Source organism: Aotus nancymaae, unplaced genomic scaffold (assembly GCF_030222135.1).
Source record: "Aotus nancymaae isolate 86718 unplaced genomic scaffold, 86718_ANA_hifiasm-v0.15.2.pri h1tg000108l, whole genome shotgun sequence".
NCBI classification, from domain to species: domain Eukaryota; kingdom Metazoa; phylum Chordata; class Mammalia; order Primates; family Aotidae; genus Aotus; species Aotus nancymaae.
This window is the reverse complement of record NW_026988523.1, coordinates 14423988-14451322: the sequence shown is the minus strand read 5'-3', so window position 1 is coordinate 14451322 and position 27335 is coordinate 14423988. Positions and strand designations below refer to the sequence as shown.

At 42.0% G+C, this 27335-nt stretch overlaps 1 protein-coding gene across 9 annotated transcripts in view; it reads left to right on the top strand.

The window, feature by feature from the left end:
• Positions 1-27335, top strand: part of ZNF648 (zinc finger protein 648) — a 246345-nt gene that overhangs the window by 76400 nt on the left and 142610 nt on the right. For all 9 annotated transcript variants that reach the window (XR_010340315.1, XR_010340314.1, XR_010340313.1 and 6 more), the window contains 2 exons: positions 9959-10011; positions 15905-16117. The gene's annotated coding sequence lies outside the window, so the exon portion shown is untranslated. The remainder of the gene's footprint in view (positions 1-9958; positions 10012-15904; positions 16118-27335) is intronic.

The following is a 27335-nucleotide window of genomic DNA, read 5'->3' as shown; positions in this document are numbered from 1 at the left end:
ATAAAAAAAATTTTTTTGAAGATGTCTTTTACACTGCCCAAGAAATAACTATCTCATTTAAATAACTATCATTTTGAGCTTTAGTGAAGTTCAAATGAAAATACCAATAGGATTTATTTATTTGAGTTCTCCTACTGGGGAGATCTGTTGTTTTTACCTTTTACCTTCTTCCTGCCTGCTCCCCCTTCACCTTCTGCCATGATTTTAAGCTTCCTGAGGCCTCCCCAAAAGCAGATGCTGGCTTTATGCTTCCTGTACAGCCTGCAGAACCATGAGCCAATTAAACCTCTTTTCTTATAAATTACCCAGTCTCAGTATTGCTTTATAGCAATGTAAGAATGGCCTAATACAAAGTCCTAGCCTTGGAAAGGAAGAATTAAAACTTTTTATTCACAGATGCTATGCTCATCTATGTAGAAAATCATTAGAAATCTACAAAAAAAAAAAAAAATACTAGAACCAATAAATGAATTTTGCCAAGTTGCAGGATACAAAGTCATTTGGGATTTTTTGAAAATCAGGAGTTTCAAAAAATCAATTGTATTTCTATATATTAGCAATGAAAACCTGAAAATTAAAAAACAGAAAAAAGTGAAAATTAGTTTTAATGCCATCACCTGAGCTAACTTCTGCTTACATTTTGGTATGCTATTTTGCACATGTGTCGAATCATGTATTCAGAATCATATGACACATATTCTTTAGTTGCTCTTTTCCCTGCTAATCAATAGATCACAGGTATTTTTCTCATGTAGAACATGGGTATATCACAATGAAACTAATGAAATATCTCCCTATTCTAGGATTTTTAGTTTTAAATTTTTTTATTTCTATAGAAATGTGAGAAAACACCCTTATGCTGTATCTTTGTCTATAGTTATGATAACTCACAGGATAAATTCCCCAAAGTGAAACTGCTGTTCACACATAATGCACTTTTTTTTTTTTTTTAAAGACACAATCTTGCTCTGTCCTCCAGGCTGGAGTGGAGTGGCTTATTCTCAGCTCATTGCAACCTCTATCTTCCAGGTTCAAGTGATTCTCCTGCCTCAGCCTCCCCAAGTAGTTGGGACTACAGGCATTTGCCACCACGCCTAACTAATTTTTGTATTTTTAGTAGAGACAGGGTTTCACCATGTTAACCAGGCTGGTCTCAAACTCCTGATCTCAGGTGATCCACCCACCTCAGTCTCCCAAAGTGCTGGGTTTACAGGTGTGAGCCACTGCGCCTGGCCCATGACATACATTTTTAAGGCTTTTGCTGTTTACTGCTCTCTTTCCATTCAAATTTATATGGAGTTAAAATTGTATGATGAGTGTATGAGAGTGTGTTCCCTGTACACTTCTTGAACTACGTATTTCCATTGTAAGTCCTCCTTTTGACAGATCATCTCAACTAGCACTCAGATCAATATTTGTCCAAGTCCTGCCCTTTCTTGTCATATGTATACAGGACACACTGCTCCTAGCAAGAAAGTTCACACCCAAAAAAAGGAAGAACAGAAGTTTTTTGTTTGTTTGAACCTAAAAATAAAATGCCGAGGGTGATTAATTCATGAAATCTTAATTTTATTCAAATGATCTTAGATTATCCTAGAGGAAAAAAAGAAAAAAGGCAAAATATTTTTACCTCAACCCATTGTCATGTGGATAAACTTCAACTTTTTTTTTTTTTTTTTGGTATTTTTAGTAGAGACGGGGTTTCACTATGTTTGCATGCTGGTCTCAGACTCATGACCTCAAATGATCCACCCACCTCAGCCTCCCAAAGTGCTGGGATTACAGGTGTGAACCATTGTGCCCGACATAAATTTCAGCTTCCAATATGCAGATCTGCTTTTATGTTTGTGATTCGTCACAAATGAGACATGGCTGATACTTCACCTCTTACAAAGAAATCTAAACTTCTTGAGGGTAGGAACCATTCTTCTGTACCTTTTACAGAATAAGTTAGAGAACCACAAGATGGTAGACCTGGAAATAGCCTCTGTATTTCTCTAGTCTGAATTTTTCTATAGATGAGAAAAATGGGTCCCAGAAAGGTGGAGGAACTTACCCATGGTCAATAGCTATTTAGAGGCTATCAGGTAATAGAACCCATGTAACCTGACTCCTCTTTCAGTGCTCTTAGCAGTGCCTACCCTCGAAGGTAAATCTATGAAGAAGAGAGAACACGGCCTGTTTTATTTAGAGTAGGTTAATAAATGCCTCTCTGAATTATTCTGAATTCTATTAGCTAGACTCATAAAATGCTTGTATTGAGTGGAATGTCTACTTCTAAGTAGTGTGGCTTTCTTATGGGCCACTTGAAGGAATTAGCCATAAATGAACTCTTGGGAAACGGTATGGTTCATACACCATAAGGAGTTACTGAATATGAATTTATTAGATGTTGGAGTCTGTTCCATCCAAGGACAATCATTTTTGCTTTGTTGTGTTAGTGTTGTAGATGAAACCTTTTATCCTCACCTTCTGTTGTCTGGTATGTGCTCACAACTCACCATTCATCAAAAGAAGATAAATACTTTGGAACATAAGAAAACCATACTTAATTTATTCGCATCCTCTTTTTAAATGACTTTTTCATGAAATAGAAACATTCAGATTTATAAAGATTTTAAATGAAACTGTACAAGTAAGAGAAAGCTAATTTCCAACCACCATAAGAGGCAAAGCAGTAGCTGGGATTAAATATAAAACTTGACCAGCACTTTGGTAGTCAGAAAAAGATTAAGAAAGGGAAAAGAAACAAAAAGGAAGAAAGAAAAAGAGAAAGAAGGATTAATATGGAATAATTCTCATTGTGAGGAGGAGGTATTAAATGATAGAAGGTTCTCTATATCAACCTCACAGTGGACAAAAAAGTTGAATTCATAAGGTCAGTTCTCATGACAATTTTTGATAAAAGCCAAAAAAAAAAAAAAACCCACAAAAACATAAATATAGTAAAGGCATTTCTTGGAAATGGTAAGGTGATGAGGTTTAAGTTCATAGATATTTGGTAGTCCAGGCTAATCTGACAATACAAATTAAAATATTTGGAGGTGTAGATAGATATGTTTCTCAGACTCTTAACTAAATGCTTAATAAATATAATAACTTCAGCTAGATTTTTGATACGACTTGAGAGTTGAGGTTCGACTTCCAGGAAGCTGTTCTGTTCTGCTAATTAAAGACAGATACATATGCTTGGGAAACTCGATAAATAGGTGGAAGGACAACATGTATTATAGCAATAAAGGAGCCTACCAATAATCTGATGCGGAAGGAAGTCATGTTTCTTCTAAATACAGGTGACCCACTAGAATCTGTGCCTAATGAAGACTCCAAACTTTTCTGGGCTAGGATGGCATGAATATTTCAAGTTGAGCCATCATAGCTAGGGCAAAACATTTGTAAGACTTGGTGGAATGTCTACTTCCAAGTAGCATGACTTCCTCATGGGCTACTGTAATGAATTAGACATAAATGAACTCTCAGGAAACTGTATGATTTATCTACCATAAAGAGTTATTGGATATAAACCAATTAAATCTTGGAGTCTGTCCCATGCAAGGACAATCATTTTTGTTTTATTGTAGTTAGTGTTTAGCTCTTTTTCCTGGTTAGTGTAATAAAACCATGCTGTCTGCATATGCATGTGGGCTGTCCCCTTAAAATTGGGACCTGATACGTCTAAAAAACTGTTCCTACCTTACTGATTTTGGCAGTGGAGTTAGAATGCAAATTTTGTAACTCTCTCTGGGGACCTGCATCGAATTCTTCCACAGCCTAATTCATGACCAGTGAATGGGAGGGATGTATTCTTCCTATTAGCTAGACTTGTGAAATATTTTTAAAGAATGTTTTGATTGATTGGTTGCCTCATTATGTTAACTGGGGGGCTCCTCTCCAGAAACACTTGGTCCCTGGGTGTCTTTTACAACATAAATCACAACGGGTCACTCTGCAGTCAAAAGTCTTTCATGCCGGGCACGGTGGCTCACGCCTGTAATCCCAATGCTTGGAGAAGTGGAGGTGAGCGGGTCACTTGAGGCCAGGAGTTCAAGATCAACCTGGCAAACATGGTGAAACCCCATGTCTACTAAAAATATAAAAATTAGCCAGGCGTGATGGCAGGCGCCTGTAATCCCAGCTCCTTGGGGGCTGAGGCAGGAGAATCACTTGAACCTGGGAGGTGGAGGTTGCAGTGAGCCAACATCACACCACTGCATTCCACCTGGGCACAGATTGAGACTCTGTCTCAAAATATATATATGTGTGTATGTGCGTGTGTGTGAATATAAATGTGTATATACATATATACGTACACATACACACATTTATGTATATGTACATATATACACACACATACACATTTATGTATATATACGTAGATCAAACCTTTTATCCTAACCTCCTGTTTGGTGTATACATGTATATATATACACACACACATACGTATTTCATATCCTTACCTCACTCTTAGGTGAAATCTAAAGGCTTCAACATGGTCCGTTAGGCCTATGTGATCTGGCTCTGCCTCAGTCTCCAGCCACCCACTTTTCCTATACAGGTTAAGGATTCTTAATCTGAAAATCCAAAATCCAAAATGCTTCAAAATTCAAAACTTTTTAAATGCTGACACGATGCCATAAATAGAAAATTCCACACCCGACCTTATGTGATTGGTTGCTGTCAAAACACAATCAAAAGTTTGTTTCATGCACAAAATTATTAAAAATATTGTATAAAATTGCCTTCAGTCTATGTGTATAAGGTGTACTTGGAACATAAAGGAATTTTGTGTTTAGACTTACTATGTATATGCAAATATTCCAAAATTCAAAAAAAGCCCTAAATTTGAAACACTTCTGGTCCCAAACATTTTGTATAAGGGATAACCAACCTGTACTAGACTTTCTTACCTGCTTTTCCACCATAAGGCTTTTACCCCAGCTGTTCCTGCTGTCTGGAATGCTCAACATCTGGATAGTCTTTCTTGTCTTTGATGTCTCAAGTTAAATGTTCGTTCCTAACCTCCTCCAATCCCAAATTAGGTTCTCTAGTTATTCTCTGTTACAGTGCTCTGTACTTTTTCTTTGTAGCATCTACCACTGTTTTTAATTATGGCATTTACTTGAGTAGTTATGGCTGAGCAGCAAAAGACAAGTTCTAGGATGTCGGAGACCTGTTTGTTCTTCTCCATGCCAAATGCCCAGGTGACAGAAACTTAGCACTTAATGAATAGAGGTTTATGGTGTCAGGGCGTTGGCTCCCTTGATTTTGGTCCAGTAGGCACTGTGCTTAAAATAGTGTTCTGAGTGTTCTGTTTTGTTTTGTGGAGTAGGTTCTTAGTCATCAGTTTAAGATGAATGTCATAGCAGACATCCTTTCCTTTCCAGCACTCCCTCTACCATGCCATCGTGGGGAAACATCTTCCATGGACAGTGGGAAAAAGGGGTGCTTACTCTCTGCAGAGAGGACAGACGGGGAGCCCAGGTGCATGATCCAGAGCAGCAGCATCTTAGCTCAGCAGAGCCATTGAGCTGTCATAGAAGGTGGGGTAGAGTCAGGACCCAGTCAGCAAAAACCTGCATCATCTGGGTGCCACCCACACCAGAAGCAGTTAGCAGTAGCCACCTGCCCTTTCTCCCTTAGGGCAGCTATGGGCTGACACCTGAATTCTCCCTAGAGCCTCTAGGCCTGGGGCCACCCTCAAGAGCAGTGTCCTCTGAGGGGAAGAAGTGGCCAAATGGTACAGAAGCCTGGTAACAGCCTGTAATCAGTTTTTACACTAAAGGGAAAAAGTCGTTTAACCTAAGGTCTTCCTACTTCTTCATCCACCAAGGCTGAAAAAATATTAGTTCGTTATGGGTTTAAGTTGACCTAGGAGAAAGGAGAACCAAAAATGCTGTATCCTTGTGGGAGAGTTTGTGTGTCAAGAAGGTGCTTGCTTTGTTTAGAGCCAGGGCAGGTGGTGTAGTAAAAGCACAGGGCCAGGGAGCCAGGAGGTCTGGGTTTGAGTCTTTGGTTCGGGCCTCATCAGCTCAGTCATTTCCCCACTCTGGGATCCTCAGTTTCCTCATTTTGAAATGAAGGGCTTGAGTAAGATATCAACTAAGATCCTTGCTGAGTTAATGCAGTATTATTTTAAAAGAGAAGAGAGAATGAAGGGATGGAAGGAGAAAAAGATGGGAGGGAAGAAGGAAGAGAAGTCAGAAGAAAGGATGGAAGGAAGGTGAGATAACTTCTAATGTCAGAAAGTAGAGTCATAGATAGAATTAATTTAACTGAAAGTGACAGGAAATGCTAAATAACAGGGACAGGCAAGTTTGAAGCTTATTTTTCTTTCACATGAAAGCCTAGAGATTGGCTTAAAGGGACTGTCAGGGACCCAAATTTCTTCTAGCTGGTTACTCTGCCCAGCATGGCTTCCATTGCCAAGTTTCTTTCATGATCCAAGAAGGTGGCCAGCCATCTACTTATACTCTGTTGATGAGAACTTAGTCTTATGGCCACACCTGCCTACAAGGGGATCTATCATATGTAGTTTTTATTCTAGTTAGCCGTGGGGCTCCTACTGCTGAGGAGTAGGAGGAGGACAGATACTAAAGGATGTATAACAGGCCTTGCTAGAGTGGGCTTCCCAAGAAGGGTCAGTTAGGGAGATGTCCACAAATTGTAGAGCAGAATATCAGTACTGAAAATGAAATCAAAACCATTTAGAATCTGCCTGTTTAATAGTTTGGCCAAAATGTAAGGCAAATGCAGCAATTAGCTTACTCCACATCTCAGGGAAAGGGAGAGACTTTGGTTTTGTACAGAAGGGAAGGCATGGTCAACAAAGGAAGAGAAAACAGACTCTTGGGGTCTTCTGTAGACTCAGGAGGCAGGACAACATAGAAGATTAGGCAAAGACGTAAAAAAAAAAAATTTAAATAAAAATAAAATGAATGGATGAACAAGATTTCCACTGTCCCTACATACTATCCAGTAAAGAAACCATTTTTTTTTAAATTAAAAAAAAAAAAGACTCCCAGCTACTCGGGAGGCTGAGGCAGGAGAATTGCCTGAACCCAGGAGGCGGAGGTTGCGGTGAGCCGAGATCACGCCATTGCACTCCAGCCTGGGTAACAAGAGCGAAACTCCATCTCAAAAAAAAAAAAAAAAAGACTATGCAAGGAAACAATAAACTTTGGCTCTTTAACAGAGAGAATCGAGAATCGAAAACCTTTAAGCGAGATCGAGGGAAAATTAAAGTGGTCAAGCAGAACTCGCACTAAGCCAGATGCCTAGAATTTGCTTTCTTGTTGTAGCTTATACCTGAGATTCCTTGTGTTATCATTTCTGTGTTTGAGGTTGCTGGGGACTCACAAAAGAGGAGAAGGATAAAAGAGGGTAGAAAACCAAGGCCTTTAGTCTCATGGTTGTAGCCCAAAGAGGGCATCCCTGCCTGCCTTCCCCACCTTCCACAAGCTGTGAAAAAGAGTGGAGGAGCTGGTACTCAGAAAGCTAGGAGATGACAAGTGAAACGTGCAGCAGGGAAGAGCGGGCCTGACACCTCCACAGGCGCCCATCTGTTACAAAGCTTTGGCTCCCTTACATAAACTTCCGCATTAGGAGGGAGACCCAAACCAACCATTTGAGAGAGAGACCCATCTTCACCATTCAACAATCTCTTCTGACCATGGTCACATCCTTACCCTCCTCTCTCAGTCCTTTATAACTTCAGAGAGGAAATCACAAAGAAAAAAAAAAAAGACGAAGACAGATAAATATGTTAGTTAAAATATGTGAGCTGCTGTAACAGCATAACACAATAAAAGTTTGTTTCTGTCTCACCCACCAGTCTAATGCGTGGGAAGGATGGGGGAAGCCAGGGAGCCATAGCTCTGCCATCTTCAACGCATGGCTGCCAGCATTGCCCTGAGCATTGGCATCCCGCAGGCAGATGGGGAAAGAGCATGGGAGAATGCAGGTGGGAGGCTTTTATCACAAGCCTGGAAATGGCACACGTCACTTCTGCTCAGATTCCATTCGTCGGAACTCAGGCGTGTGACCACATTTAACTCAAGGGAGACTAGAAGATATGAAATATATGTTTGCCCAGGAAGAAAAGGGAATGAGTTTGTGATCAGCCAGCAGCCTCAGCCTTAGTGGACATGAGAAGGCAGGTAGAAAATTCAAGAGTGGTCTGTACCCATGCGGTAATGAGGGTGCAAATCTAATTTTCCCTAAAAAAAATATTTCATTCCACAGACTCGATGAGCAAATAGAAGGTTAGGCTGGTTAGTTCTCCTTCACAAATCTTTGGTTTGTTTCCCTGAGTCCATTGCCTCATGACCCCAGTGTTCAAATCAGATCCAATTATCTCAGAGAGTTAGTGTACTGTGCTAATCAGCCAGAGTCTTAGAGTTGCTAAGAATGCCCGTAATTATAAGGCACATCTAAAAGAGTCATGAAAACCTCTACAGTTGCTGCTAATTCTCTAATACTTTCTGCTTGAACACTTTCCATGCCAGATAACTTTTTACCTTAAAGGATGACCTAAGGCATTAGTTTACTAATTAAATACATTTTTTTAATGCATACCCTCCACCAGGCACTGGGAATACAAAGTCGCCAAAAGCTAGATCCGATGCTTAAGCAGGTCACAGTTCTGTACAGTTTCTCTGCTGTTTATGTTTGCTGTGTTGGGCCACAGTTCTGCTTCTGCTGATGGTACTTGTCATCACTCTCCATTCCAGAGGTTGCCCAGGTATCTGGGTGAATTGTAAGCACAGTACTGTAATCCTCTCTCAGACCTCAGTCAACCTCAGCCTAATTATCCCCAGAATCACCCTCATCCCTAGAAAAGTCAATCCTGACTCCCATGCGACATTTGAAAATTGCCTACATGGCATTTTCCAAACCCTCTTATCCTCAGAGGACGTTTCGGAATCAGTCATTTGTCTAGTTGCAAAATTGCTTCTCCTCTGCCTTTCCAGTTTGGGTTTCTAAATTCTCCCTCTGGTTCCGTTTCAAAACCCGTAACTGGATCATTCGGGGCTGAGCCTGCTGTGGAGTATCTCAGTGCCCTTTTCTGTATTTGTCTTGGAAAAAAATCCACCCATCAGAACTCACTTTATATTGCAAAACGTGCCCGTGCTTTTCATTTCAAAACCACTGCAGGGGCTGCATCTGCAGAATGGCCACCCATCTCTCAGCCACCTCCAATTCAAAATATAATCTGTGCCTAGAAACCAGGGGGACTTTCAAAATTGTTTTAGAAGGTATTCTAAAGGTGAGTTGCAAACCCTCAGGATCCTCTTCCCTGACACCCACCTACCACTCTCCCTCACTCTAGCTCAGCCTGCAGATAATCAGATGATTTCCCAGTCTTTGCTCGTGGCCCTGCCACTAGGAATTCTTCCCTGATCAGTCTACCCAAACCTCTGCTTTCAAGTTGGCATTTGGGGATTGGTATGCAAAAGTTATTCCTAAATGTCCCTATTTCAACATTTAGGCAAATGTTTTTAAGCTATGCTTACTTCCTTCAACTGGGCTCTTCCTGTTCTAAGTGGTCCTGAAAGGTTTTAATGACACGAGGAAACCAGGAGCACCAGCAAGTGGCAGGTGTCCCTGGGCATCTGGTGGGCCTTACCCCACTTAGTCCTCCTCAGCATCCTACGAGGCTGGCTCTATCATCCCAAGGCTGCACGTGATGACGTGAAGCAGAAACAGACCAAGTAACTTGTCTAATGTCACCAAGCTGGCAAGTGGAATTCAAATCCACATAGATCTGACTCCAAAGCCAGAGCTCTTTCTACCACTCCAGTGAACTAACATCCTTATTTGAAGGTTGGAACTAGTAAGGCATATAAACATGGGGAAGGCAGTTAAGCACTTCTGAACCTGGAGTTTCTTCACAAATGAAGATGGACTAGATGAATGCTAAGGTCCCTCTCCCTAACATTCTGTCTTTCTTTTGACCTAGGGCTGGCGAACTCTGGAGGGAGAATGTGTACCAACCTCAAGCAACAGCAGCAGGTAGAGTATCAACAATAAACATCAGTGCCCATGCTACATGAGACAAAGTATAGCTTTATTTTAATTATTCTAACAAGTCTGTAAGGGCCTGATTATTATCCTCCTTTTTATAGATGAGACCACCAAGGCTCAAAGAAGTTCAGAAACATACCCAAAGTCACACAGTTAATGAGAAGCAAACCCAGGAATGTCTGACTTTTAAGTCCACGCTCCTGTGTCCACCACTTTATATTGGTAGGGAGGGTGGGGTGAGGATGGAGGGCAGGTATTGTAAGAGATGGTAATTTAAGGTCAGAGAAATACCTTACAGAGTGGTCACCTGGCAGAGTGGTGAGAAGTCAGTCAGTGGGGATAGGAAGCGATGCTTAGAAAGAACGGGTAATTAAAATACTGTGCTAGTCTCCCGCACTAGACTTTCCTCCCAGATGTGCTACTTACTTCCACACATGGGGTCCTTGTCCTGAAAGGAGCTTTGCCTGGGAGAGCTTGGCTTGGCATCCAGTCTTGTTCATGGAGGCAACTTATCCCCTAAGTCAATAAACCTTTTGTGCACTGCCCCCACAGCCCCACCATCTCAGGCTCGCTTGCCTCTCTGGACTTTAGCCTAGGCAACTTATAGAAGTGCTAGACTTCCAGCCCAAGCCCTACCATGCTTCAAGTCTTGGTGTATACTAGATAGGGCTTGCTGGAGCATAATATCACCAGCTGTAATGGAAAGGGACACTCAGTGGCAAAAAAAAAAAAAAAAAAAAAAAAAAAAAGATGAGACTCTGAAAAATAAACGAGTCCATGCCTGGTTATTCCAAGATCAAGCCAGGTTTGCAAAGAAGATGCCCAGCCTGATAGAATACAGGTAGATCTGGGTTTGGGTAAGACTTGGCTATTCTCCCTTTCTGGCTTCAACTTAGAGTGTCAGTCAGTAAAATGAGGATGACTGGAACCTTGTAGGGTGACCGTAAACGTGGAAAACATGCATGATGTGTTAAGCACCTTGGAGAGACAGAGAGGAGGCAGGTCCTATCATCGTTAGTGTTAAGGAAATAGCACGAGAAAAGCCTTTTTCCTGCTTTGAGTACTCAAGCAAGAATCACCATTTTTCACAGTTTTGCTTGTCCAAAAACTAGGATGTGACTATTTGGTGAGTAACGCCAATGATACCCACTGGACACTGATGTTATATATATATATATATATATATATATATATATATATATATATAGGTGGTCACTCTCTGGAATTGAAAACCAGCTCCTGGAGGCTGCGGTAACACACCACTCACTCCCTTAATGCAAAGGTCTCACAGTTTTTACATAGGAAGTTTTCAAAACCCACCTTTGTTTACTTCAGAATAGAGATGTGATAACTGCCTGAATGTGACTGTTATATAAGAAAATGAAGGAATATAGGCTAAAACCAGTAAAGGGAAAGGACAAATCAGACATAGTAAAAATACATCATCTTTGAAGCAGGCCAGGTGGAGAAAGGTGGGAGGGACCTACAGGTTGGTAAACGGGCCCCTTGTCATGCCCGCAGCCCTATGTCCTGGTTGATGTCTTTGTCCCGGAGTTGTTTTCAAGAGCACTGCCTTTAATTCTTAGAGCTGTCCCAGGGTGGATGATAAAGTCTTGGGTTACCTAAACACACGGAATGTAGAGGAATATCGGATATCACTCTCACATTTATGTGGGAGGTGCAAGCTATATGTGCTCTTTGGGTCGCAAAGCCCCAAGTTACCCCAGAGAGAGAGAAACTCGGGGAAGGAACTTCTAGAACTGTGCTGTCTGAGCCAGGCCACTCTTCCTCGTGTTTCTACTAAACCCCTCTCATCATCATGTAGGCTCATTTGCTGGCAGGTGGAATGGAAGTGGAGACAGAGGAGAAGACGGGAGGGTGCGGGGGTGAGGCAGGAGGGGCGGGATAAGCCAGCGGAGTCATAGGACCATCAGTCAGCTCTTCCAGTCATGGCATCAAATGGGGAAATGGACTCAGTGACTGTCCTTGTCTGCTGTGGCTGCTTGTCTTTTTGGAAGGCAGAGGGACTGCTTAGAGAGTGGTGCCATTAGTCAGTGGCCTGCCTTGTCCTGAGTCAGCGTCTCCTTACTTCACCCTTTGTGTTCTGAGCTCCTAAGAAGGATCCTAAAGAGGTCACCACTTTCTGGCCATTCTGAGGCTAGAACATGAGTTTTTGATATTTGCTCCAGTCCCACTGGAAGTGAATACATGTATACGTGTGTCCAGTGGCCCCGTGGGTGTGCCTTGCTGATCCAGGATGTGCACGAAGGCCTCCTAGTCCCCATGCCCCACCCTGCTAGGCCCCCTGTGTTCTATTTTAACAGCTCCAGGGCGGCCTGATCTGAGGTCCTTCCATCCCGTCCCCTCCTTGTTTACTGGAACATTGGGTCACCACACTGCAGCTGGAATGCAATCTCTGGGCGACTCAGTAAGGCCGAGGCGGGCCCTGCAAGGCGTCATGTCATTGCGTTGTTGTTCCTCCCCTCCCACTGAGTTTTCTTGGAAGTTCTGAGCCAGGCTCAGTGTGTATCTCCAAAGATGCATTCCAAATTCCCAGCTGCTTACAACTCAGCAAGTCTCACTGCCTCTCCTTTTAAAACCCAGGCACCCTGAAAGGTTAAAGATAAAAAAAGCCCACGCATAGGCAGGGGGGAGTGAAGCGCTATATGGGGCCCTTAACAGGGGTGTCAAGCCTCTTGCGGTTTGCAACTGCCCACCGTCACATAGCATTCAACCACGATTTCCTCTCTCAAAAGCAAAGAGGAGAACAATCTCATTGTGAGATGCTTTTGTGGCTCCATTGAAAAGAAAGGGGGCAAGCCTGCCTGCGGTCTGTGCATCAGGTCCAGCGGAGGGGTCTGGAGGTGGCTGTGCTGCCCTTCTCCCCCCTGAGCACAGGTTTTGCCTCAATCTTGACCGTCCTGGACTCTGGTGATCTATCTCCGTCTTTCTCCCTATTTCGCGCCAGCTTTCCTGCCCTCATACTTTTTAAATTTATTTATTTTACTTTAGGTGCATACTATATCTTGCATTTCTCCCCATGTTGTCCCTCCTCACCCTCCCCTCTCTCCCCACCCCCCACTGTCTGTCTCCTACCCCCCCACAACTGCCTCCAGTGTGTGATGCTCCTCTCCCTGAGTCCACGTGTTCTCGTTGTTCAACACCCACCTATGAGTGAGAACGTACGGTATTTGATTTTCTATTCTTGTGTCAGTTTGCTGAGAATGATGGTTTCCAGATTCATCCAAGTCCCTACAAAGGACACGAACTCATCATTTTTTATGGCTGCATAGTATTCCATGGTGTATATGTGCCACATTTTCTTTGTCCAGTCTATCATTGATGAACATTTGGGTTAGTTCCAGGTCTTTGCTATTGTACACAGGGCTGCAATGAACATACGTGTGCGTGTGTCTTTATAGTAGAACGATTTATAGTTCTTTGGATATATACCTAGTAATGGGATTGCTGGGTCAAATGGAATTTCTATTTCTAGGTCCTTTTTCCCTTTCATCTTTGTCTCTCCATTATGATTACTTCCTTCCTCCCTGGATTAGAGGAAATAATGGAGGGCAGGCGAGAAATAACCAAACCCATCAACTATTTAAAAATCACATTTATTTTATCAAGAGTGAAAAAGGCACTGTGCTTTTCTTAGGTTTCTTCTTGCTGTTGAGTAATATATTGATAACTGAAGGATGAGCCTTGGGTTCTCAATGCGTGGTCATCCTCTGATCTCTAGCATCAACATCCTTGGAACTTGCTACAAATGCACATTCCCTGGTCCCACCCCAGACCTCTTGGGGGTAAGGCACAGAATCAGAGTTTTAACAAGTCCTCCAGGTGATGCTGCTGTGCACAAAAGTTCGAGAACTCCTGGGTAGAGGATTCTCCAAGGGGATGGGGGTGAAAGGAGGTGCTGAGGTTTCTTTCTGCCCTCTGGATGTGAAGAGCATGGGGTCTGTCCTACGCTGGTTAGGCCTGGCTCATGCACCTTGCCTTTCAAACTGGGGCAGGGGTGAGAGTGACAGTGAGGAGAGGAAGGACTGGGAGGGAGTTAATGTGGCCCTGCTGGTGTTCCTCGTGAGCTGGATTCATGAGCCACCCTCTGGTCAGGGATCTGGAGCTTTCTGATCTTCATACTGTGTTCAGCACCCCTCTGAAAGCATGCGAACACCTGACACGTGTTATGTAATGATGTGGATTCCATCACTCTGCTTCTCCTCTGGCCTTCAGCAACTAAGCTGGCTACTGGTTGTAGATGGAAGTTGTGAAATCTGTTGTTTATTTCTTTTCTTTTCTTAGACTAAAGCAAATAACTTAAAGTAGGCTCTGTCTTGTCAATTCTGTTCCTATCTTCTGAAGGACTTTCAAGAAGAGCTCCACAGATTATGAACCTAGACTCGTGATGTTTGGTTTGGTAGCTACTGGCCACATGTGGCTATTAAGCAATTGAAATGTGGACAGTTGGAACTGAGACAGGCTGTAAGTGAATAATACACACCAGATTGCAAAGGCTTAGTCCAAAAGAAAGTGGAAGTTATTTCACAGATAATTTTTATGTTGACTTCATGTTGAAATAATACTTTAGATATATTGGGTTAAATACAATATTTAATTTCACTCATTTCTTTTTATATTTAAAAATGTGGCTACCAGAAAATTTAAAACCCCAAATGTGACCCATATTCATGGCTCACATTATATTTCCATTAGATGGTGCTGGTCTGGTATTCTGGGGTTCTGGGGAAGACTGCCAGAAACAAATACAAGCAGTGAGTGTAAATTACAGCATGAGTGTTCAGGTGAGGCAATGTAGCATAAGGCATGGTAGCTAATCTCTTGGTCTTTAGAGAAAAACATGCCAGGGTTAAATCTAGATTCTGCCACTTACTTGGACAAGTAGCTTAACTTCTGTGAGCTTCAGTTTTCTCATCTGTTAAATGGAGTTGTCTGAGTTCCTAAATCAGAGGGCTTTTGTGAGCATTAGTTAAGACAACGAATGTAAAATATTCCTGGCTGTTAGTAAGTTCTCAATAATACTAACTCCCCTTACGTAAGAAGAAATTCTGTTACAAGATGGTATTTGGCATTGATTGTGGAATCCTTATTTCTGAGGGCTTTTAACATATACCTGCTTCTCCTCTATCTGGAATGGTTTCTGTATCATCCTGCCCCCAGCATATTGGATACTTCCGGTACCTTCTCAATGCTTCTTCAGCTGGAAATCCAGAGCGGGCTATGCCTCGCTCTCAACACCCCTTACAACGATACTAAAGGTTTTTTTGGTGACGAACTGAATTATATGGTGGACTGTTCCTGAACAGAGACCTGTCGGGTATATTACGCTTAGAAAACTTGACGGTATATATGGTGACAGTGGATGGGCTTTGCCAAGGACAAAAGCCAAAGCCGTGTACTTTCTGAATGAGGAAAGCAGAGTCTATTCATTTGCAAATATTCCAGTTGAGCAAAGTCAGGACTGAATGGAAAACCCGGAGGAAACTGTGATCCTGGCTGAGATTATTTACTAGCCACTAAAGAAGAGTTTTAGCCCTTCTGTCCCTATGGTAGCACAAAATATCTAAGTTAGATTCTTCCAAAGAGACAACAGTTCTCTCGTGAAGTTTATATGTAGACTGGAATGAAGGAAAAGGATGATAAGTGAGATGAAGAGTGGGGAAAATATTAAACAAAAAGGTGATACGCCAGGTTCCATTTTGAAAGGCACTGAATATTGCATCATAGTAGCATATCTCCAGATGCAAAGTCTCTGAGTTGGCAGAATGCTTACACCATGATAAAGCCTGTAACAATTTGTTAGCCACCAACGAAAATGGTCCTGAGATTTCTTCCATGAATACTGTTTAAACAATTACAGGAATGAAGAAGCAGAGATCCTGCAGGCTGTTTCCATCCAAAAGTAGGCGTCTCATGTCATCTGCTCTGGGGAGCATCTGACCTTGAGAAAAGAAGAGGTAAACTGCAGAGACCACGTACTTGCCTGAGCGATGGATTAGAGTCTTTGGTTTCTCTCTGAATGGTACTACTGAATTTATCCTCATCACCATCATCGTCATCATCATCAAAACAGGTACCTTCGTTTAGTGCTGCTTACATGCCGGAAATTTTGCTAAGTGCTGTGTATGATTGATCTCAATTTATTCCCTTGTCAGCTCTTAACTATTAGTAGGCTATTTTTTTAGATGAGGAAGCTAAGGCATAGAGACATGAAATGACTTGCTCAAAGTTAATGCCCCTGTCACTGGGCTTGCTGGAATTTTCATGCTCATTTAACAAAAATGCAAGCTGAGAGGGCTTGCGTATTACAGATCACAAAGGGAATCCCCAGATTAGAAGTCCTTAACCTAATATCAATGTAAGCTACCTTTTTATAAGAAATATTCCATAATACCACATTTATTCAGAAATGAAATTCAGATTATATAATCCACCAAAACGCACAATATTTGAGAATCAATATTTTGTCATAAAGAGACATGAAATAGATGTTTTACGATGAAGTAAATACATTTCAATAAGTAAACATCTGGGCACAATGAGATCATCAGATATTGGCACTTGTACACAGAATCACCATGAAAACTGCATCTACAGATGCTGACTACTCAAAAAGCAAAAGTGGTGTTGACATAGTGATATGACTATCTAAAAAGGTAAACAACTCAGTGAAGTTTTAAGTAGGATAAAGTATCATTCTACCCTAATTTATGTGTTGGTTACATTCTGGGAAAATTCAATGTACATGAATTAAAACCATGCAAAAGATGCTTTGTGTTTATATGTAAGGTAAAGTTCTAGATCATATAAGTTTTTCAAGTTTATCAATTATCCAGTAGGACATTCTAAAGACTTTTCGCTGTGAGGGAACTGTCCCAGACACTGTAACAACATTGAACCCATATCCCTGCCAAGAAAATGCCAGTGATACTTTTGCCTCCATTACTGGGATACCAGGGATACTTTGCCAATTTCCACAACACCTTTGGACAAAGGTTCTCTGCCAGCCTTGGCTGCACATTAAAATGAGCTGAGGAACTTTAATTCAAATACCAATTGGTGCTTGGGTACCATCTGCAGAGACTCTGATGTAATTGGTCAGGCGCGGCTGCCACCTTGCCTCAGGGTTTCTTAAGCTCTTCTGTTGAGTTTATTTAGTATCCAAGGTTGAGAACCATGCCTTAGGGTTGGTTCTGCCCCTTTGAGTACAGTTGCCCCTGGCTGATCAGATCATCAGATCATTAGATCATTGACCTCGTAGGTTTTTGTCTTTTCTGCCTCACGGAGTTATTTTCTGGTCAGAGAGGGTCCAAGTCCCTCTTAACCTAAGGAAAAACATCTCTAATATTTATAAGGTAGGGCAGGGGGTGTGTGACTCTAGGATCTGAGAAGTCAAGAACCTGCTTTCAAGAAATCCCACAAGTCAAGTACTTGCAAATGTAGAACGAACAGAAAAAGAGTTAAACTAAATAAAAAACAAACATTATTTGAGAAATGAACTTGTACTATAGTGTGACTAAGCCCCTTCTAAAACCCCTAGTCATCCATCCTTAGGCTAGACTTGGGCCTTTATCTTTGTAGGAAAGATAAACTTACAATCAGTCTTCCTGGTCTGGAGGGAATGTCCATTGAAGCCTTAAATCAGAATGGCAGATACTTCTTATCTCCACCAACAACTGTATATGGATCAGATGTTGCTGCCTGGAGAGGAATTTGGAGCTCAGTCCAGGCTAACTGAAGAATGCTAGGGTGGTCTTGTTAGTGATACCTGTCATGGGCACAGAATGGGGAAAGGAGAGGAAGTACCCTCATTTTCCCCTTAGACCCTAAGATTACCATGGGGAAGGATGCACATTTCTCAAGAAGAACAAGTAAGCTGCCTAGTCCTGGTCAACTTTCGGAACCTGATTGGATTTTATCATCACCACCATCATCATCCAATGATAGCTTCCATTTACTGAGGTCCAGTGATGTGCCTTGCACTTTACACTCTGTTCATTACCTCATTGATTCTTACAACTACTCTATAAAACAGACATTTTAATCAGAGTCTCAGATCCCACAGGTGGTAGAAAAACTAATTTTCAAATGTGGTCCTTCCTGACTCTAAAGTCCTATAGTGAAATAATATAGAGTGAAATGTGATCTCAGGCTATCCTCCAAAGCGCTAATATTCTTTATGCTGCATCTGCATTGCCAAGATTCTTGCTCAACTGGTGTAAAAGTAAACAGATACCAACTGTCAGGCTTATTGTACACACACAGACACACACACACACACACACATATATATATATATATATATATTTTTTTTTTTTTAGAAAGAGCCTCTCTGTCATCTAGGCTGGAGTGCAGTGGTTCAATCTCAGCTCACTGCAACCTCTGCCTCCCGGGTTCATGTGATTCTCCTGCCTCAGCCTTCCGAGTAACTGGGATTACAGGCGCCCGCCACCATGCCCGGCTGTTTTGTATTTTTAATAGAGATGGGGTTTTACCATTTTGACCAGACTGGTCTTGAACTCCTGACCTTGAGTGATCCACTGGCCTCGGCCCCTCAAAGTACTGGGATTACAGGCATAAGTCACTGTGCCCGACTTCTAATGGTACACATTCATATTTCTCAGCATTTTCTATCATTTGCTAGTATTTGATCCTGTCCATGAGTTTAAATGGAAAATTAAATAATAGGGATGTTTTTCTTATTGGAAATCTTTCTAAAATGTATTTTCCTGCTCCAGTCCAGTATCATAGAGGGAATGCAATTCATTGCCATAGTACAAGAGCTAGGGGATACTGCCACATAATACATAATAAGTACTTGAGTGAATTAATGTAATCAACATTTTTAAGAGAGAAGTTTTAAATTTTTATCAAGTCCAATTGATCTATTTTTTCTTTTATGGTCTATTCGTTTTGTGCTGAATCTAAGAAATCTTGGCCTAACCCATTGTCATGAAGATTTTCTTCTATGCTTTTTTCTAGAAGTGTTACTATATTAGCTCTTACATTTAGCACTCTCATTCATTTAATAGGCATCATTTTTTATTAAGATTCTCGTAGACATCAGGGTTTGCTCTATGAGCATACCTTAATCTGCTTTGCAGACATACATGAGCACTTTAAGAGTATACACGTGATTTTCGTCCCTTGAAACATGGTCTAAAAGTTGTTATTCCGGAAAAAATCTCTCACAGCATTCTCGTCTTTATTATTTGACTCTTTCTCCTCCCCTCCAAAGTCTCAAGAAATAGAAGACTCTAGATAAAAAATCTAGAAAAGTCTGATATTTTTCTGTTTCAGAAAAACTCTGTCCATAAAAAGAGGTATTGCTCAATACTTTCTACCCGCCATCCACTTAATCACCTAACATCACTGAGCACCGCTCTCTGAAGTAATCTCCACATTGTCAAAAAATAATCTCAACCCAAGAGTCAAGAAGCAGACCACTGAGGCCTGTGATGGGGAGCTGCATTTACGGAGACCAAAGGCCCTCCACTCTGGTTAACCTCCAGCTATTCCTACCTCATGCTGTGAATACCCCTTGAACCAGACCTCACTATTTTGGGACTTCTTGTGAGGAGTTGGGGGTGGAGTATGTGATGAAAAGAATCTTGTCCTGTGAATTTGTACAGCCTCTCAGAAGGCTTGATTTCATAGCTGGAATGGCAACCACGATTTCTGTCCACTTATCCAGTTACGTTTTGTTTGTTTGTTTTTGAGACAAGGTCTCAGTCTGACACCCAGGCTGGAATGCAGTGATGCCATCATAGCTCACCCATTGGCCAGGACCCAACCCAGGTCTTTTTCTGTGAATCCAACTCCTCAGGTATTCTTAGTGATCTCCCACTTCCCTACCCTAAAAAAAAGGAACTAATATGCCCAAAGGGCCAGTAGATAGGAGAGATGCTTTAGTACATAGAAAAAGAAGACACAGCTCATAGCCATCAGGGAGCCTAGCGCAGGGGCCAGACACCGAGAGCTTATTATAATAAAGTACTGGGATAAGAGATGTACATCAAACTCAATGGGAACACAAAGGCTTGGCGCTTAATACAGAGCAGCCTAGGCCAGAGGATAGCATGGAGTCAGGGAGTGTTTTATGATGGAGGCAATAGCTTTTGCTGCATTTTGAGATGAACTTGATAGAAAGTAGCAGTGGGGTGGTTGCAGATAAAACTGTCAAAAGCATAGAGCATGGGAAATCCAGAGAACACAGGTGGTTCAGTAAGCTATGGCCAGCCCACTGTCAGCTGGCTAATAATTGGGTACTTTTAACCAGTTTTATTTAATTTTGTTTAGAGGAGAAATTAGATGTTACAACGGTGGATAAGGAGGGCTCTCTGATGGCAGTATGCAATAGTTCTTCTCTGTTTTCCCAAGCAAGTCAACTCCTTGGTCCCCGACTCAATCAAACAAAACTCTGATATCAGGTGAACCTACTCTTCTTAGAAAGCAGTTTGGATTTTTTTTTTTTCTTTTTAAATGTTACTTAAGCATGCCCCTGGAGGACATCACTTCCCACCCTTAGCAGTTTATTAGAGGATCTCACAAGAAGCCCTCTCTGGCAATTCTCTTCTCTATGACTTGCTAGATTTCATGTGTCAGAAACCCTTAGTGATCATGCTCCCTTAAGGGCCTATCCTTAAGCCAGTTTCAAGAGCTGTGGAAATATGGAACGCAAGACAGGAGTGGCAAGAAATGTGGCTGAGTAGGAAGTGGGGGGAAACCAGATTATAAACACCTTTGAATGTCAGATTAAGGAGTCTGGGCTTGCTCCTGGGGGAGCCATTGACACATAAGCTGAACCATACAGATGAAGAATTGTTTTAAGGTACAAACTAGTCTCTTCTACTGAACGACACATACATTTTCTGAGGGCAAAATTCCTGCCTGACATTTCCTTGGTGTCCTCTTTTTTTCCTTTTCTTTTTAAAAATAGAGACAGGGTCTTGCTATATTGCTCAGACTGGTTTCAAACTCCTGAACTCAAGCAACTTTCCCATCTTGGCCTTCCAAATTGCTGGGATTGCAGGCATGAGTCACCATGCCCAGTAGCTTGGTGTCCTCTTTAATTCCAGGCACATGTTTGAACACATAGGAAGTTGTCAAAAATATGTTGATTGGTAGGTTTGAACAGCTACCAAGAGAGCCTGTATAGACCTTCAGAAAGAGATCTTGTGCCTTGTGTAGCAGAGTAGAGTCTGCATTCTTACCTAGGATCTGAGGATCCTCTCCAATTCTTCCAGCCTATTCTAAATGGCTGTTTCTCTCAATTTTGCTCTGTCTCCCACTAGGAGGCAGCATCATTCCCTCTGCCCTCTGGGACAAGGAGCTTTTTAAATAAACATACATAACACATACATAATTATATGCACATTCCTTCAATATGAATTTTGACCTTGATTGACTAGAAAAATGTTTCTTGGAGTCTTGGCCAATTGGCTTAAACCTGAAGACAGAGGGTTCTGGAACGTACAACTCTGACCTCTATCCCTGGAGGAGCTGCCTGCTATACCAGTAAAAACTACTTTCTGAGAAGCAGCTTCATGCATGGTAGTAATAGATTGATTTTGCAAGCCGGAATTGGCAAATTCAAACATGACAGAACCCTATGATAGGGAAAGAGCATTTGGACAGTGTTGGATTGCCTTCCTGTTGAATTTTATGCAACCTTGGGTCCCTAGGGAGTTTCCCCAGCAAGTCGGTTCACAGGGTGCTGGCTCTTGTGTCCCAGCCTGCTGTTTATTTCACGGCGGCTGCAATAGAGCAGCATTTGTACTTATGTTAGCAGCTTAAAGCTTCTCGGAAAACGAAGGAAGTAATGCTCCAGCAAGCAGCCAAAGTATGCTCTAAGCATGTTTTTCTCGAGGCCTGGGTTTTCCGTATTACCTCTGCCAGGAATGACAGGAAAATCCAAGAAAGCTATTTAATTTCATCATCATTGTTGATTTTGTACATTGAGAATCTCAAGCTGTCCTGGGAAAGAGTTGTCAGTCAGTTCAGCAGCACTTCTCAAAACTTGTTGCATCAGAGGAGTTCAGGTTATTTCTGTGTCACCGGAGAGTACAACCAAGGCCAAGCTCATGGTCAGCCTCACTCAGACATACAATTCTGTCAAAACAAAACCTTGGGCTGGCCTCCCACTTAAGCCTTTTTAAGAGTAATTTGCTTTGACAGGCAACCGGTGCCAAGCCCAAGATTAGAAGCTCCTATATGTGTGGGAGGCGGAGACCATGAAATGTTTTAGGAGGAAATTCAGCTTTTCCTCTTTTGGCCTCTGCTGAAGTCCCTCCAGGGTTTTCAAAGGGGAAAGCCAGCGCCATTCCTTCAACAAACATGGGCTGAGCCTGAATTGTTGACAGGGCTGAGGACTAGTACAACTGTCCATCACACCTGCTGCAAAGGGGCTTGCACTCCAGCTGAGAAGCACAGGCCAAGTCAATTCCCTCAGCTTCTCATATAACACATTCATGAGAATAGATAATGAAAAAAAAAGAAAATCTTTTGAAAAGGAAATAAACATAAAACAAAAACACCTTTGTGCCTGGTTGTGGGACCTGGGATGAGAGGAGTTGAGGCTGATGTTGAGATTTCCAGCTTTCAGGAAAGGGGCATCATTCCATACACTTTATGGGCAGTGTTCCCTCCCCGTCCTCAGCATGAAGCTGGCCAGGGGCTCAGTCTGCCTCCTGGGGGTTTCCCTCCTACCCAGGAAACCGGTTCGGGCTTGATGTCCTGCGGCGGGGCCTGGCAGGAGGATGGAGACCTGGGCCTTTGGGATCACAAAGATTTCTAAGAGCTTCTGTTACAGCAGAAGAGTCACACATGTTATATACATGTAATATAAATTATCATAACATAGATAATTAATTGCCACCCTCACAGGTATTTTGTAAATTACTATGAGGATGCAGAAGAGTTATTGGGAGGAGCCTAACTCTTTCTTACAAAGATTTTGTAATACAAATGATGGAGAAAGCCTGGTGGAATTACCTGCCAGGAAGACAGTGGCCTTAGCTTCAGGCAGATCTTATTTACTCTACAAATATTTATTGGATGTCTATCAGGTGTCGTTAGGCTATTGGAATGCATCAATGAATCAAAGAGAAGAAGATCTCTGTTCCGATATTCTAGGAAAAAAGCAAAAACAAAAAATTGGCAGTGACCAATTAAAGCATTTCTTCTTTGATAACAGGTAGAAACTAGTTGATTTTTGGTTGATGGGGATACTAAAAGCTGTAGAACATCATACATTTTGGTCCTGAAGCCTCACTAAATGACAATGTCAAGCACTGTGTTAGAATAATGACCCACCACAATATCTACATACTGAAGGCCACCATGCCGCTTTAAGCAACCAAGGAGATGTCTCTGAATATTGGGAAGAGATGCGTGTAATGAAATAACCACAGAAACACAAAACCTTGAATCTTAGAATCAAAGCAATATTCAGTAGGTAAGGTGTCAATATTGATAAGAAATGCAGTGTTACTGGCTGGCTTTCAAAAGAGAAGAAGGTCACAACCCGATGAGTGTGGGCAATCTTTAGAAGCTGAAAAATGCAAGGAAACAGATTCTAACCTAAAGCCTCCACAAAGAATACCATCCTAGCAACATCTTGATTGAAGCCAGTGAGATCCTTGTTGGACTTCTAAACTACAGAACTGTAAGAGAATACATTAAGGTTGTTTTAAGTCACTGCGTTTGTGGTGATTTGTTACAGCAGCAATAGGAAACTAATACACAAGTGTTCCTTTCCTCCATATTTCCTAGCCTCCCTACCATGTAGGTGGAGCCATGAGGCTTCATGGAATGTGGGTGGGGGCGGTGGTGATGTACACCCCATCCAAGCCTGGCTTCTGAACCTTCTTGGGCAACCTCTCATAATCTCTCTCTGCTGCTGCTTGGACAACCAAATGCAGAAACTCAGTGGAGGATTTCAAGGAGGTTCTAGTGAATGGCAGAACCAGTGGACACAAGCAGCCTGGGATCCTGAGTTACCATTTAGAGATGTTTCCATGTCAGCATGTAGAAAGAGACCCAGTTCATGTTTTAGCAACTAGAAGATGATCCATTTTATGGAAGCACCATGAAGTGTTCAACAATTTCCTATTGATAGACATTATTTGTAGCCATTTGTTACTATAAACAGTGCAATTCTATCTAACTAATCTATTGAGCTAGCTATCATCTATCTATATCTGTTATCTGTATATTGATTTCTTTGCATACTTACAAGCACATTCTTAGAAGTGGGGTTTCTGGCTAAAGGGTACTTGTATTTCTAAAGCTTTGTACCAGCTGTCCCTCCTGATCTCAGACTTCCAGCCTCTAGAACTGTATAAAACCAAATTTCTGTTGTTTAAGCCACCCAGTATGTGATGCTGTGTTATGGCAGTCCAAGAACAGGAAGACAGGGACAGAAAGATATCTGTTGGGAAATGAAGTCCCACCATAAAGGTTAAAAAAAAAAACAAAAAACTACCCATTCTAGTAAAGAAAATGTGAAGGCATCTTAGCCAGGGTCACCCTTCTTACGCACAGATGGATTATATCACTCCTTAGTTTAGAAACCTTCCAAGATTCCCTGGACCTTGCAGGACAAAGTTGAAACTTTTTGCATGACTAACTTAGCTCTCCCAGCTCTACCACAACCTACATTTGAGGCCTCTGCTTCAGCCACCGTCACCCTGGCCTGGTTGTGGCATGTCACCTTGGAATAAAAGCTGGCCTCAAAGGACTCCAGAAATGAGCCTGGGTTAAAGTAAGAAGCAACCAACCAGCGTTTCCAACAGAGGATCCCTCTAAGGTGGCTTCAGCTTCTCTGCCTCAGAAGTTGGCCACAGCCAGTGATAGGAATCTACTCTCGGGGCTGTGCCTTCTCTCTTCTCATTGGTCTCACATTGATCCTCTCACTTTGCTCACCGTATTCCCTTGACTGATACATTTCTTCTGTTGATCCTTTCAAGGCCACCCCATTCCTCTGTGAAGCCTACACTGATGCCCATCTCCTCCACTGCTATTCCATTGTTTTTAAGGTGCACATCTGCTCCCATCCTATTTTCTGTAGTGAATTTTGTTGGTGTTCTGCCCAGATCCTCTTGGATTCTTTGTGCCATTTCTGTGCACCTCTCATGCGAATGTGCGCTTCTGCTTCCAACTGCCTGCCCTTGCTATGCTCTTCAAAAGACTGCTCTAGGGCTGCCCAGAGCAGAGAGCTGAAAATACAGTGTTTTTGGGCATTCTTGGCCCAGGACTAGTGCAGAAGTATGTAAGTCCAGTTCCCTGCCCCAAGTCAGGACACACTCTGAGATGCAACTTCCTCTCCAGAGTTCCCCCTGTGGAATCAGGCTGCAGCTGCTCTCTGTAGGACTTTGCCTGGCTTCCTCCCCTTCCCTGGCCAGCTTTCCTTATTCCCTCATTGGGTTCCTTCCTAATTAATCACTTGCACATGAATGCTGGTCTCAGGGTCCACTTCTGGGAAACTTGACCTAAGACATCATTTTTAAAATTGGAGTTCGTCTTCTTATCAGAGCATGGTAAATTTGCTAAATAAGATAATAGCATTCTCCACTGAGTTCTCTTTATACCAGCTCCCAACATAGCATTTATCACATGAAGATAGTTTACTGCACATGCATGGGTCTCCCTCACTTGGCTCTGAGATCTTAAGGCTGTGCTTTATATTCCTTTATCCCTTTATCTTGACTTTCAAGAACTTCTCTGTTAACGTGTGTCTAATGAATGAACAAGTAGAAAGAAGGACCTTGATTTTTCTTCCCCATACTGAAAACGAGGCTGTATCATACAGTTTCTATCTTAAAATAGAATTATTTTGTGAACTGGCCTAGCCACGTGAAGGGATCAAAAGTTATTCCAAGGTGAAACTCTGTTCTGTGTGCATGCATTTTACAGTTGACTAGGAAAATTACTCCATCAATAATATAAATAATATAAGGTTTTAATCTGTGGGACTGTTACCACATCACTGAAAAGAAATCATAGGATTTTCATCCAATTTGAAGAATAAGTTTGGAGACAGGCAGCCTTTTTCCAGAGCAAGTGAAACTAAGGTTCAGCAAGAGATGTGTCCACCAGCCAGGAAGATGTGCCACGGACAGTGGTTTAACGTATAAGCCCACATAGACAGAGAAGGGATAGGTGGTCTGGATCGCAGGTATTTGTGTTCAAGCTGCTCTTCACTTAAGCAGTTTTTGTATGGTGTCCTCTCTATAGCGTAAGAACATCAGAGATCTATTCATTTAACAGTGGTTAGTTTCCTGAGAAATGCTGGGGAGATCCATCAGCTCATGGATAAAAACTAAAATAACTGTCATTTGTTGAGCACTTATTATGTGCCAGGCACTGTGCTCAGTACTTTGTAGACATGATTTCATTTATACGTCATAGCACCACCATGACGCAGGTATTATTATCCTCATTATACAAATGAGAAAACTGAAACTTAGAGAGTTTATTTCCTGAAATTAGCGGGCAAAGGGACAGTGTTTAAAATCTAGGGCTGCTTGACTCCATAGTTCTTCCCTAACTTGAAAGAACCTATCTATGCTGTTGAGCAGTTTTTACCATTTTTTAAGACAACAGCAAGAGAGAATGAGAGGAAGGGAGAAAATCAAATTCTTTGAAGGTGGCTTGCGTTTTTGTCTTGTTACACACCATGTACAACTCCAAGCCTGACATGCAAGTTGTTACCCTACATAGAGTCCATGCCTGCTTGTCCAGAGTTTGAGAAAAGCCAGAGCACAAACTAGAATCCATGCAATAATGGATCACGTATCCTTTTCCCTCCCCTTTACATTTCTCCCGACAGTCAGAGCACTGTGCTGCTTGTAGGACAAAGATGAGCTCCAATGCTTAAGTCTCATTATGGGTAACTTAGTAAAAATGCTAAGTTAGAAACAAGAAACCACATTATAAGTGCATAATGACTGCAACTCTTTAAAGACATGACTATTTGTGGGAGGAGGCAGAGAAGGGAATAAGCAAACATGAAAATGGTCCTATTAGAATAATGGCATTATGAGTGATTTCTGCCTCGATTTTTCAAACTTTCTGTGATCCTGCATGATTAGTCCATTCACTGAGTTGGTTGTGTAGTGATTGCCTACTGTGTGTAAAGCTCTGTATTCGGCAGTAGGGATGCATCGGAGAACAATGCAATCCCTGCCTACTGGAAGCTCATCATCTAGTAGAGCTCATCGTCTAGCAATTCAACAATAAGAGCCATTAAAGTGTGACGAGTGTTATTGAAAAGGAAGTTCAGTGTGTGA